The sequence below is a fragment of the Engraulis encrasicolus genome, chromosome 1 (assembly GCF_034702125.1).
Source record: "Engraulis encrasicolus isolate BLACKSEA-1 chromosome 1, IST_EnEncr_1.0, whole genome shotgun sequence".
NCBI classification, from domain to species: Eukaryota; Metazoa; Chordata; class Actinopteri; order Clupeiformes; family Engraulidae; genus Engraulis; species Engraulis encrasicolus.
In genome coordinates this window covers 24352059-24363738 of record NC_085857.1, presented here as the reverse complement: position 1 = coordinate 24363738, position 11680 = coordinate 24352059, and positions in this window count along the sequence as shown.

Below are 11680 nucleotides of genomic sequence, written 5' to 3'. Positions count from 1 at the left end.
TCTCTCTCTCTCTCTCTCTCTCTCTCTCTCTCTCTCTCTCTCTCTCTCTCTCTCTCTCTCTCTCTCTGCACACAGTGTTTTAGTCAGCTGATGGTAGCGCCAAATACACATTGCATGCATGAGGCATTGGCTAGGGGCTAAGTTAACATCTCTGATTGCTCTTATTTCTCATTTTCTTATTCAGGAAGCCTCAGCTCCAGTGTACGCCAACATCTCCACAAAGCCCTTGCCCAGCCCCATTGCCCCCATCAAACAAGCTGCCGATCTTGGTGAAGACAGCAACAACATCTGTGGCAGCAATAACAAAGACGGAATCTTGTACGCCAGCGTCCAGTTTAAGGCTAAAGACAAGAAATACTGGTCATCTACAGAGCCCGGTGAAGGTAAAGGTGGCGTCTGCGCCTCAGCATTTCATGGAGAGTTTGGTTCATAATTCCAAAGGAGATTCAATACAGGAAAATGTTCTACTTTTCCAAAGCAGTTTATTTCTGAGTCATATCCAGCTCCTGTGCGTGACTCCTCGTCTGTTTCATCTTCAGAGTCTGCCAGCCTGGAGGGTGGGGTGCAGTACGCCAGCATTAAATTCAGGAGGTCCGAGCCAACCCCGCAGCTGGCAAACTCAGAGCTTCCTGTGGAGGGACTCAGTGCTGCCACCAAGTGAGTATAGGCTAGCATTACAGTAATAGCATACAGAGGGGTGCTGTGGCATGTGGCCTTAGGACTGTGTTGTGTTTTGCCAACCTCCCACATACGGTATAGCCTTGTATACCGATGCTCATGGGGGACCCGAGTTTGAGTCAGGCCTGGGCCCTGTCCCATCTCTCTCTCCCACTCTCGTCCTGTCATACTTCCGACTGTCTTATCATTAATAAAGACGCAAAAAAGGAAATATAGTAAGTACATATTCTTCTCATTCATCCAGCCAGGTAGTAGAGTAGAGTAGAGTAGAGTAGAGTAGAGTAACTTTATTAATCCCCAGGGGGAAATTCAGGTATCCAGTAGCTTACATAAATACACAAATAAACGAATGCCCACATGGACATTTCAAGACACAAATAACACAGGAATAGTCAGGGAGGGGAAAATAAAAATAAAAATAGTAAAGATAAAGAATGTGAAAAAGTAATATGTAAAAAATGTAAAAAGGTAATTGTGCAAAAAGACATTCTGTGAGTTGGGATAGACCATGTGCAGAAAACATACTCTGTCAGTTAAGGTAGACAGTCTTAACATCAACCAGGTCACATCAACCAAAGAGCAGTGATGTGCTGAATGGATTCATAGTCCATCTATCTGGACAGGTAAAACAAGGTTATTTGAAATACATTTGGTACTGGAGGATTGTAGCTTCCAAATGCTGCTTACTTTATCACTGACACAGAGTTCAGTTGTAAGTAACTAACTGGACTTCTTCGTGGAGCTTGGAAACACAAGAGGAATCTGTTAAAAGTCCAATGTAATATGAGATGAGAGTACAACAAGCAAACAACAGAAAACAATGTTAAATAATGTAAAATAAGAACAATCTTGACACTCTTGTTTTTGTTTTATTTTAAGAAGCTAGTCCATATTTGAACATGATCAAAAAGGCAACAATAGGGGGTGCTGTGGTGAAGCGTGCCAAACACCCTACATGTGGCCTTACATGGGGAACAGGGTTCGAGTCCGGCATTGGACAACCCTACCCGGTCTCTCTCTCTATCTCTCTCTCTCTCTCTCTCTCTCTCTCTCTCTCTCTCTCTCTCTCTCTCTCTCTCTCTCTCTCTCTCTCTCTCCTGTTCATTTCCTCTCTTCTCTCACTCATACAGTGCCGCCAGTTACTATTGGCACCCTTGAAGTTTAAGTACATTATGGGACATATCTCCAGACAACAAATAATAAGGTCAACCATGATTTTTCTATAGATAGCTTGTGGTTGATACTAATATAAAAATTATCAACAGCATTAAATACTAAACTATGAGAGGGAAAAAATTGAAGACGGTAAAGCGCCCGGGATCAATGGTATTGGCACCCTTCTGGTGGTGCCAATACTAACTGGCGGCGCTGTATTTAAGGCCCAAAAGCCTGAAAAACTTGCAAGTTCAGTAACCTTGGTTCATATTAAAGGGATCTCCATGTAGGCCTACTTGGCCTAATGGCAAAGGAGATGGGCCTTAGATCAGGGAGTTGCAGGTTTGAATCCCTCCCTTCTACTTGAACAAGGCACCTAACCCAACACTGCTCCTCAAGGAACTGTAACCAATACCCTGAACATAATAACTGTAAGTTACTTTGGTTTAAGTGTAATAGGCAGCTAAGTGTAATGTAAATGTAATGTCTTCTGTCCACAGGGAAGAAGTTGACTGTGACATCTACAGCAAAGTCAACAAGAAACCCAGGCCATGACAGACAAGGGCCCTACCTGACCGGACTCCTATTCTATGATGACCAATGATACTGTAGGCTACTTCAGTTAAATATCCCGTGTGAATTTTCAGAGGTGGCAATAGTGAAAGTAGAAGTAATCTAGAAATGCAGACCTCCACCAAGGAAGCTGGTTGATAGAACATTTGACTGTGTTACACCCCATCTTTTCACCCTCTTTTTTGTGGAGTTAGAAACTGGAATGTCAATCTCGCAATGCTGAAGAATCTTGAAAAAAATCCACCAAAATGTAATCATTTGTTCCTTTTGCCATTTCCAACAACTCAACAAAGTTTCATCCAAATCCGTTCATAACGTTTTGAGTCATCCTGCTGACAGACCGACAAACATAACCTCCTTGCTGGAAATAAAAACAAAACCTGCCATAGTGTCCTTCCAACACAAGTAACTTCACTGAGTAACTGGTCTATGGTTACAGTATCATGTGCCTGATTTTGTGCTGTTTGGATCCAATGTGGCTGTTTTCTTTTTAGGTTTCTGTTTTGTTTTTTGTTCAGGGACAACAATGTCCAGACACCTCATTAGGCACATGGGAATAACTGGTGTAACCATATGCGTAGCCAGGGGTGGGCCTAGGTGGGCCTGGGCCCGCCCACTTGACATCTAAGCCCAACCCATTCACACTTGACAGTCAACTGTTGCCTCATCGAACTATAATTAATGGCATAGCACTGAGCGATAATTAATCATTTTGTCAAAAGTCTGGTTCATCTTCTGTGACTTCTATGATTTCAATTTCAAAGTATCATTTTTGGGCGCGATATTATAATATCTACCTATTCGCTTTCGGGTTGGGCCCGTCTGATTTTTTCTGGGCCCGCCTATGCCCTGTAACCACTAATATCATGTGCTGGTGTTGTACTGTACTTGCACCATAGATTTACTTCTACTTTTACTCTCTGTCTATTTCATTAAGTGGCTTATTTCCAGAGCGTATGCTGCCTATTCACAAATGCCATTTCATTCATATCGTCGGCTTGCTACCAAAACCGCCTAAGTCCGAATTTGGTCGAAATGAGATTTTTGCACAAACTTACTCCCCTACCACAACTGCATCACCCTGCCTTTCTGCCAGGGTCATTGATCAATCACAACGGTAACCAGAGTCAAAAATCTGTATGTATAAAGTCATACACTGCCTATGAGAAAATGAATGACCAGGGACGTAGCTATAGGGAGGACAAGGAGGGCATTTGCCTGTAGGCCTAGGGCCCTCCTGCAGGTGGCAGGGGTAGGGGCCCTATTATGATCTTGGCAGGTGGTATGGGGGCCCTATCTATTCATCCTGGGGCCCTGTGCACAATTATTCTGCCAATGTGAATGACTTGGGTAACTTGACTTAGCCATTTTTGATGCAAGAAACAGTTTATTTACATCTGTTAAGAGTGTCTCTCTCTCTCTCTCTCTCTCTCTCTCTCTCTCTCTCTCTCTCTCTCTCTCTCTCTCTCTCTCTCTCTCGCTCTCTCTCTCTCGCTCTCTCTCTCTCTCTCTCTCTCTCTTCAAAGACAATGGCCATGTTTCAAAACTTCATCCTTAGACATCTGTCTGAGATAATCTGGTTAACACACAATGGTTGTAGCCTTACATTAATTTATGATTGTAGCCTTAAATAGAATTGAGCAATTAATAATCATGTGCTTTATTTGATATTATCACAGGTGTACAAAAGACTGCCATAGACTCCATCCTCCTATGACAATCTGTTATTTCATACATTTATCTAATATTATATAATGTAGATCTTGAAAAGCGTTGGGTTGATATCACTAGTGCAATACATTATTGCATACACAGTAAGATAACTAACTCCATTGTGTAAAGGATCCAGTAGTGGTTCTATACCATATTCTGAATGCCACGGTCATGGTGTTGAAGTGGGCGGGGCACAGTTCTATGACCAGGTTACCTCGGTCATGGGTAAGGTTGGGAGGGTGGGGCAGTTCTATGAGCATGGAAAATAGCAGAAGTGAATCAAAGATGATACACAAGGAGGAGACAGTTCGTGAGGAGGTACAGGGACCAACAGAAGTGCCCTACCCCTTCATCCTCCTCCATGACTGATGGGACCTCAACATGGAGATTGGAGGCCACTGCATGGCTTCCTCTGTGTGGTACTGCAATCTGATGAGAATGTAAATAATGTTTTTATTGAAAGCTAATATGACTGAAAGTGTTTGAAAGTAAAATAAATCTGTGAAAATCTGTTGGAAGACATGAGATTTACCAGCATACTAGATTGTTACAAGGTCTACAAAAATATTTCAATTATTCACCATTTCCAGGATTAAAGTTTTTTTTCCATTATTTTGAGTAATTACTACTTTTTTGGGAATGCACACACCAAGCAATACACGGGTGTTAAGTGCAGGCGCAGACGCCGACCTTTGTTGGTCTTTTGTCATTCAGGATTAAAGTTTGGAATAAAAATAAAAAAGAATAACTATCAAAATAATATGCAGTGCATTGTTCTTGTTGTGCTGCATCAAATAATTTATTTTAAAGTGTTTTGTTTTCCTTAGGAGCCATTTCATGTTTGACTTGCAGCTTCACTCAAAATAAATAAAGAAAATAAATTAACATCTTAGACAGGTACTGTTTGTAGTGGACCAATGACACAGACATGATGACAGGATGATGCAGATGTGGTAGGGGAGTAAAGTTCTGCAAAAATCTCCTTTGACCAAAATTATTAGGGGGGACTAACAATTGCTCTTTGCCCAGGGTCTCAGATTTCCTTGAACCGCCACTGATGTTTGGCGCCCCCTTTGGCGATTAGTTTTTGCCTGTTTTCCAAAAACCCTAAAATCGGACTTAGGCGGTTTTGGTAGCAAGCCGACGATATACAATATGCCCATGTCAGATATTTACAACCACCATCAATCTTTAGGCTACACAGGGTGGCACGTTCTGGCCAACTGAGAACCGTGCTGGAGCCCGTTCCCGCACCTAATCACGAACCGGCCGTCGTGTTCATGCAAAAGATCTTAGCATTCGCGAACCGGAGAGTTGGTTCGCAATGCGAACCGCAAAATACTTGTTTTTTCTCTGCGAACCGTGACGACAACGTGGCCGTTAGAAGGTTCATCCGGGTAATACAGTCATGTGCAGAAAAGGTTCAGAAACCGGTATGAACACGGACGGTTCGCAGGTAAGCACTTTAGTACCGAACGTAATTGGTGCGAGCACCAGCACCGCCTCCGTTCTGGTCGGCCTGAAAACCCCTAAGGGCAAGCAAGACCTAGAGCCGGTTCTGACCTCTATGGGGCCCTAGGCAAAAATGTGCCAAGGGGCCCCCATAAAGCGCGCACATCCCCCAACCCCCCCCCGCAAAACGTGAACCACAGACACAAAATTTGACTCAAATCAAGCTTAATTAAAAAGTCTCCCTTTCTGCGCTCTTGAGACAAAAACATCAACAATGTCATAACCAATTGTGAACATGTAGACAACGGTGGCTGTACTGAACATGCGACTACCTCAGCTTCAGGTGTACCTGGCTCATCTGTGTACTACCTGAACATTGTGCTGGCCCTCCACTGGCTGACTGACTGGAGCCTGAGCTGGTCAGAAACTTAAGCATAGTGCCTGTAAAATATAACTAAGGCTTCAATTAATTTAGCTCCATCAAATTGTTTGCATGTAAAATTACCATATTTTATAGCCTGCCCCCTAGTAGCTTGCCTTTAGTAATCTGGTCTAAAACGTTTTAAAAAAAAATGAATAGGCCTATGATAAGAAACTCATATGTAAAATAGAAATTATTTAGCTATATACCATGTGTTATTATGAATGTTATCGCACATTATTGTGAATATTATAATGTGTTCACTATTTATTGGGATTCACCTTCGTCACAAGTTTCAGTCATTCACCAAAGGTCTGGATTTATTAGTCTATCCAAGCAAGCCGCGCCCCCTTGCTATTGTTATCACCCACACACACACACACACACACACACACACACGCACGGCACTCCTTCTCTCTCTCACTCCCTCCTCCTCCATTGCTTAGACTGCACGGACGTCTTATCAAAAATCTTAAGCGCCTGTCAAAACCAAAATCAATGTCTGTGTATGTTGATATTTGTTTCTAAACAATCGAGAGGCAGCCACGCATAGCCTACAACAGCGCGCGCGCAAACTCTCTCACACACACAGAAAGGGTACCGTTTCTCTCTCACACTCCCTCCTTCGTTGCTTCGACTGCACTGACGTTTCATCGGCTAAACGAACGGCTCGTCAGATTATGATTCAACTAGTACACCTTTCGAAACAACAGTAAAACGTTGACAACACCACCCTTTCCTCTCACATTCTCTCTAGCCTAGGCTACCTGTTGATTCAGTTGAACTAATTGCACAAGCTAAACGAAACGCTACTCTTGTGGTTCTCAACAACTTCTACCTTTTAAAACAACAGTAAAATGTTAATCCCCCTTTTTCCAACATGTGACTGTATCGAAGACCTGGGCACTTTTTAACCCGGCATTGCTGTGCAATACAAAAGCCCATTGACACTTCTGCTCCATACGAAATTGGCCACAGAAGAAGGAGGATCACAATGAGTGGAAGCATAACCGTAACAACAGAGGAGTTACGTTGCCTACCTGACTGCTGTTCTCGTCGCTCATTATCATGAATTTCCTTTTTCTTTTTGTCGTTTCCACAGGGAAAATGTCATTTCATGTTGGACGTTTCACGTTTTGTGTGACGGAATCAATAATAAACAATGAAATCAGTTCGCGTTTTTTTTTTAACTATCAACGTCAGTAACGTAACGGGTCGCGCGAGGCCTTACGCTGCGAGCGTAGTGAGCGTATTGGAAGCGCCGGCTCTGGCAAGACCTAGGTCATGATGGCAACAGACCCCACCCTGAACCATACTGCTTTCTCTCTGACGACAGGCATTGTTGTGTTTTGTTTTAATTTATATCAAATTAAGTTGCTCATATTGCCAAAGTTCACAATAAGTTCACAATCTCTTCTCTTCTCTTCTCTTCTCTTCTCTTCTCTTCTCTTCTCTTCTCTTCTCTTCTCTTCTCTTCTCTTCTCTTTCTCTCTCTCTCTCTCTCTCTCTCTCTCTCTCTCTCTCTCTCTCTCTCTCTCTCTCTCTCTCTCTCGCACTCACAGAGACACACAAACACACACGCACACACTGTCACACGCCCTGTCTTTCACTTAAACACCAACACACTTAATCTGACACTCTCATATAGGCCTAATGGATGTAGTAGCAGAGATTCTTTAAGTCTCTTTACTGTCTCTGGTAGTAGGCAGAGCCATACAGAGGGGAGAGTTACGCGATTGGAGGACCAGGAATTAAATTGCAGCCCCGCCTTTCAACGAGATAAGGTCGTGCCTAAAGCGGCTGTCTTCCCATAGACTCAACATAGAACCACCACATTAACAGCCAAAAATAAGGACTAACGAACTATACTGCGGGCGGGGTAATCACCACAAATATGTAAACTATCAACTGTGTTGGTGGTGATAATCACAACAGTTTTACCATCTGTGATGTTTATCTGAAGTTATTACTACGAACAGTAAGTCTTGTCATATTCCCTGCATTGCATCGCATTGCATTTGCTGTGTGCTGCGCCCACTACTAGGCACTAACATTCGCAACGCTGAGCAGTACTGAGAAGCTAAAACAGCTAATTTTGCTAATGAGGAAGTCGGCCCTAGCACACAACAGAGATTGCCTGACTCTGTCCTCTGTATGGCTCTGGTAGTAGGTTATATAGCCTACAGCAGGGCTGGGCTGGTAGTCTGGCATACAGGGCATTTTCCCGGTGGGCCGACAGTCCCCAAGGGCCGTTACTGTTGTTGTTGTGGTTGTTTTCCTGGGGGTTGGCCCACAAATTAGAGCGGAAGGCCCATTGGTTCTTCACCAATGTAGATAGTGGATTCAGCCAGTGAAGATATTGTATGAAAGAGGCCTGTGTGTCTTTGGGGCCAATCTATGCCAAAAATGCCCGGGACACTTTTCGGTCCCTGTCCAACCCTGGCCTACAGTGGTTTCACCTTCTCTCATGGGTATAGACTTTACACAGCATCAGTCAACATACACAAACTACATCAGTCAACACAAACTATATCACACACGCAGGGCTCTAAATTAACTTTTTCCACCACCAGCCAATTTGGCTAGTAGACATTTTTTCTTACTAGCCAAATGGAAGGTCAACTAGCCATTTTTTTTATCTCACCAAAATAAACCATGCGTTAATTATGTTGCTTTTAATTATTCCATTAAACTATATCCTCAACACAGATAAACAATATAAACATTATACTCAACAATTTCACTGTTCAGTTTATTCTATAATTATTTAGTAATTATTTTTATTACCTGCATTTTCATTATTTTTCATTCAATTTCCTCTGAAAACAGTGAATTGCATCACACATGCCTCTCACATACCAGACCTACGCTGGACCATATACTGTAGGCCCTACAGACAGCCAAACACTACCCTATTACACCATCACCCAAACCTCACATGCAGTATAGGCCTAGGCCTATACCTCACACAAAAACAGCATGCCTTCAACACACATGTTGCACACATACCAGACTTTCAACATACACTAGCCAAACACTACAAAACCTCATATCCCCCACACAGTATCACTTACACTTCACACTCAGTAGGCCAAATGCCATGGATAATGCACAGAAGAGAGGGGTGGGGAGGAGAAGAGGAGGACACACACACATGCCCACACACGCACGCACACGCACACGCACACGCACACACACACAGCCAACTCAGTGCGATGTGTATGATGTCTGCATTGTGTGTTTCTTAATGCTGCTGCTGCTGCTGCTGCTTCACACCTTTAGGTTCCTGCAGGATTAATACTTGCTTCACTCTAATATCATGCGCTTGGAATGACAATAATTAGGCGACGCTATGTCTAAACTAGTAGCCTAGACATCCAATAACATCACGGAGACCACCAGCTTACTTTGCTACTTTCATAGCGTCGCTAGTTTTTTGTTAGCGTTTTTTTTTTTCACTTACTCGTTCATCCATGTCAAACTCGTGCATGGTCTTTCCGATGGCGTGGGCATTATTAGGAAACTCCATCGTAGGTAGGTACGGTAGTTGCGAGGACCTCGCAAATATCAGACGACTTCTGACAGCAGGGCTACACGGTTTTGACAGACAGCTGTCATGCTCCTCCACTCATGCCGTTTTCGCTCCACCACCACCACCACTCCATTTCAGCGTCACTACAGTTGCAAGTTGCATTCACCGACACATAACCTTTCTCTAACCACTGCCACATTCTTTTTCACCCGTCCAAAACCTAAAAAACCGAAGTAAACCGCGCTAGTCCGCTCATTGAAAATATTTGATCAACAGTAGTTCCAGCGCGGGCATCTAACATGCAGCCAATGAATGTGAAGCTGCGTTATTGTGATTAACGGCCAGCCAATGGGTGTGGGCTATATCATGACGGTAGGCCTAAGGTTCATGGGTAATGTAGGCGCCGTTTTACGTTCATCAGACGGCAGTCAGCCACAGATCTGTGCCGGCAGCTGTTTGACGTTCGGGCGCGCGCTAGAGTCTACCGGCCAATTTGGCTAGTGGATGATTTTTTCTACTAGCCAAAATTGATTTTCACCCGCATTTGGCGTGTTGGCGTGCGTTAATTTAGAGCCCTGCACACACGTATCCCAAGACTTACATGTACACATTCAGACTTACTCACACTTACTCTCACACACTACTGCCAGCCAGATTTCATCCAGATTTCAAGTTGTTTGTTGTAACTGATTCTCTATGCACCGTATTCATTGAAGCACTACTTTATATACTGTTTGAGAATGTGATATGATTAACACATGTCTGTGTGTGTTTTTGACTGCACTTGTGAGAATAAAGGATTTGAATTACTCTGCCTGCTGCTCAATGTGGGGTGGGAGAAGCTGGGGAAGACTGAAAACTTTATCCACCTTTTTACCCCGCCCATTTTAAAAAAAGGTTTATTGCTACCACTTTTGCCTTGTATTTTTTACTCCAAAGTATCCAGGTAGGCATTGCTTTGAAGTCGTCACTCTGCCTAAAATCTACTGACCCTGCACCAGCCTCGCCTGGTCAACTTAAAAATATGAGCCCTGCAGGTGTGTGTGTGTGTGTGTGTGTGTGTGTGTGTGTGTGTGTGTGTGTGTGTGTGTGTGTGTGTGTGTGTGTGTGTGTGTGTGTGTGTGTGTGTGTGTGTGTGTGTGTGTGTGTGTGTGTTCCCTAGATTAGTGGTGAGTGCAGCAGACTGAAGCTCAGTTTCACATGGCCGACAGAGAAACAAGGTCCCCTAGACCTGCCCCCCCCCCCCACACACACACACACACACCCCATAAGCCCTGGACCTGTGTGTGCACACATGTGTGTGGAAGCCATGCAGGGAAGCCAACAGCAGAGGGACATTGGTCAGCTGTCCCGGGCCCAGAACTGGGTCCTCATTACATTGTGTTGAGTGGTGGGGACCTTTCAGATGACTAGATGTCCTGGGGCCCGGCCAAAGCTGTCAGCGTCCCCTGCATACCTGCGTACATACATGCATGTGTGTGTGCATGTCTATGTGTGTCTCCATGTGCAGGGCTGGCTTGGGGAATAAATAGGGCCCGGGCACTTTTGGCTTAAAGGGACCCCTCATAATTCTGGTGTATGACAACCTCCAGAGCTGCTGTGGGAATGTGTGTGTGTTTTTGAGAGCACTTTGAGTCAACTCTTGTGATATAAAATGTGTATATTGTGCTATATAAGTACATGCTGTTGTTGTTATCTGTGTATATGAGGCCTTACTTTGTATTTGCTATTCTATTAGAGGGTTTAGAAAAGGAGAAACACACAGACAGACACACACACACACACACACACACACACACACACACACACACACACACACACATAGAGATACACACACACACACACACACAAGCATAATCAGAAGTAAAAACGTATGCATTGTGATTGGGATGAATGCTTACCATTGATAATTAAAAATGGAGAAGTGTGCGCGCACACACACACACACACACACACACACACACACACACACACACACACACACACACACACACACACACACACACACACACACACACACTTGCAACACACTTGCAACCCACACCCATTTTAGGCTTATTGCTAACTTAGGTAACCGTGTCGTACTGTGTCACTGACAGCAGGCTCGAACCCTGCATGTCCACCGGGGTGCAGGGTAGTGTTGATAACAGAGAGAG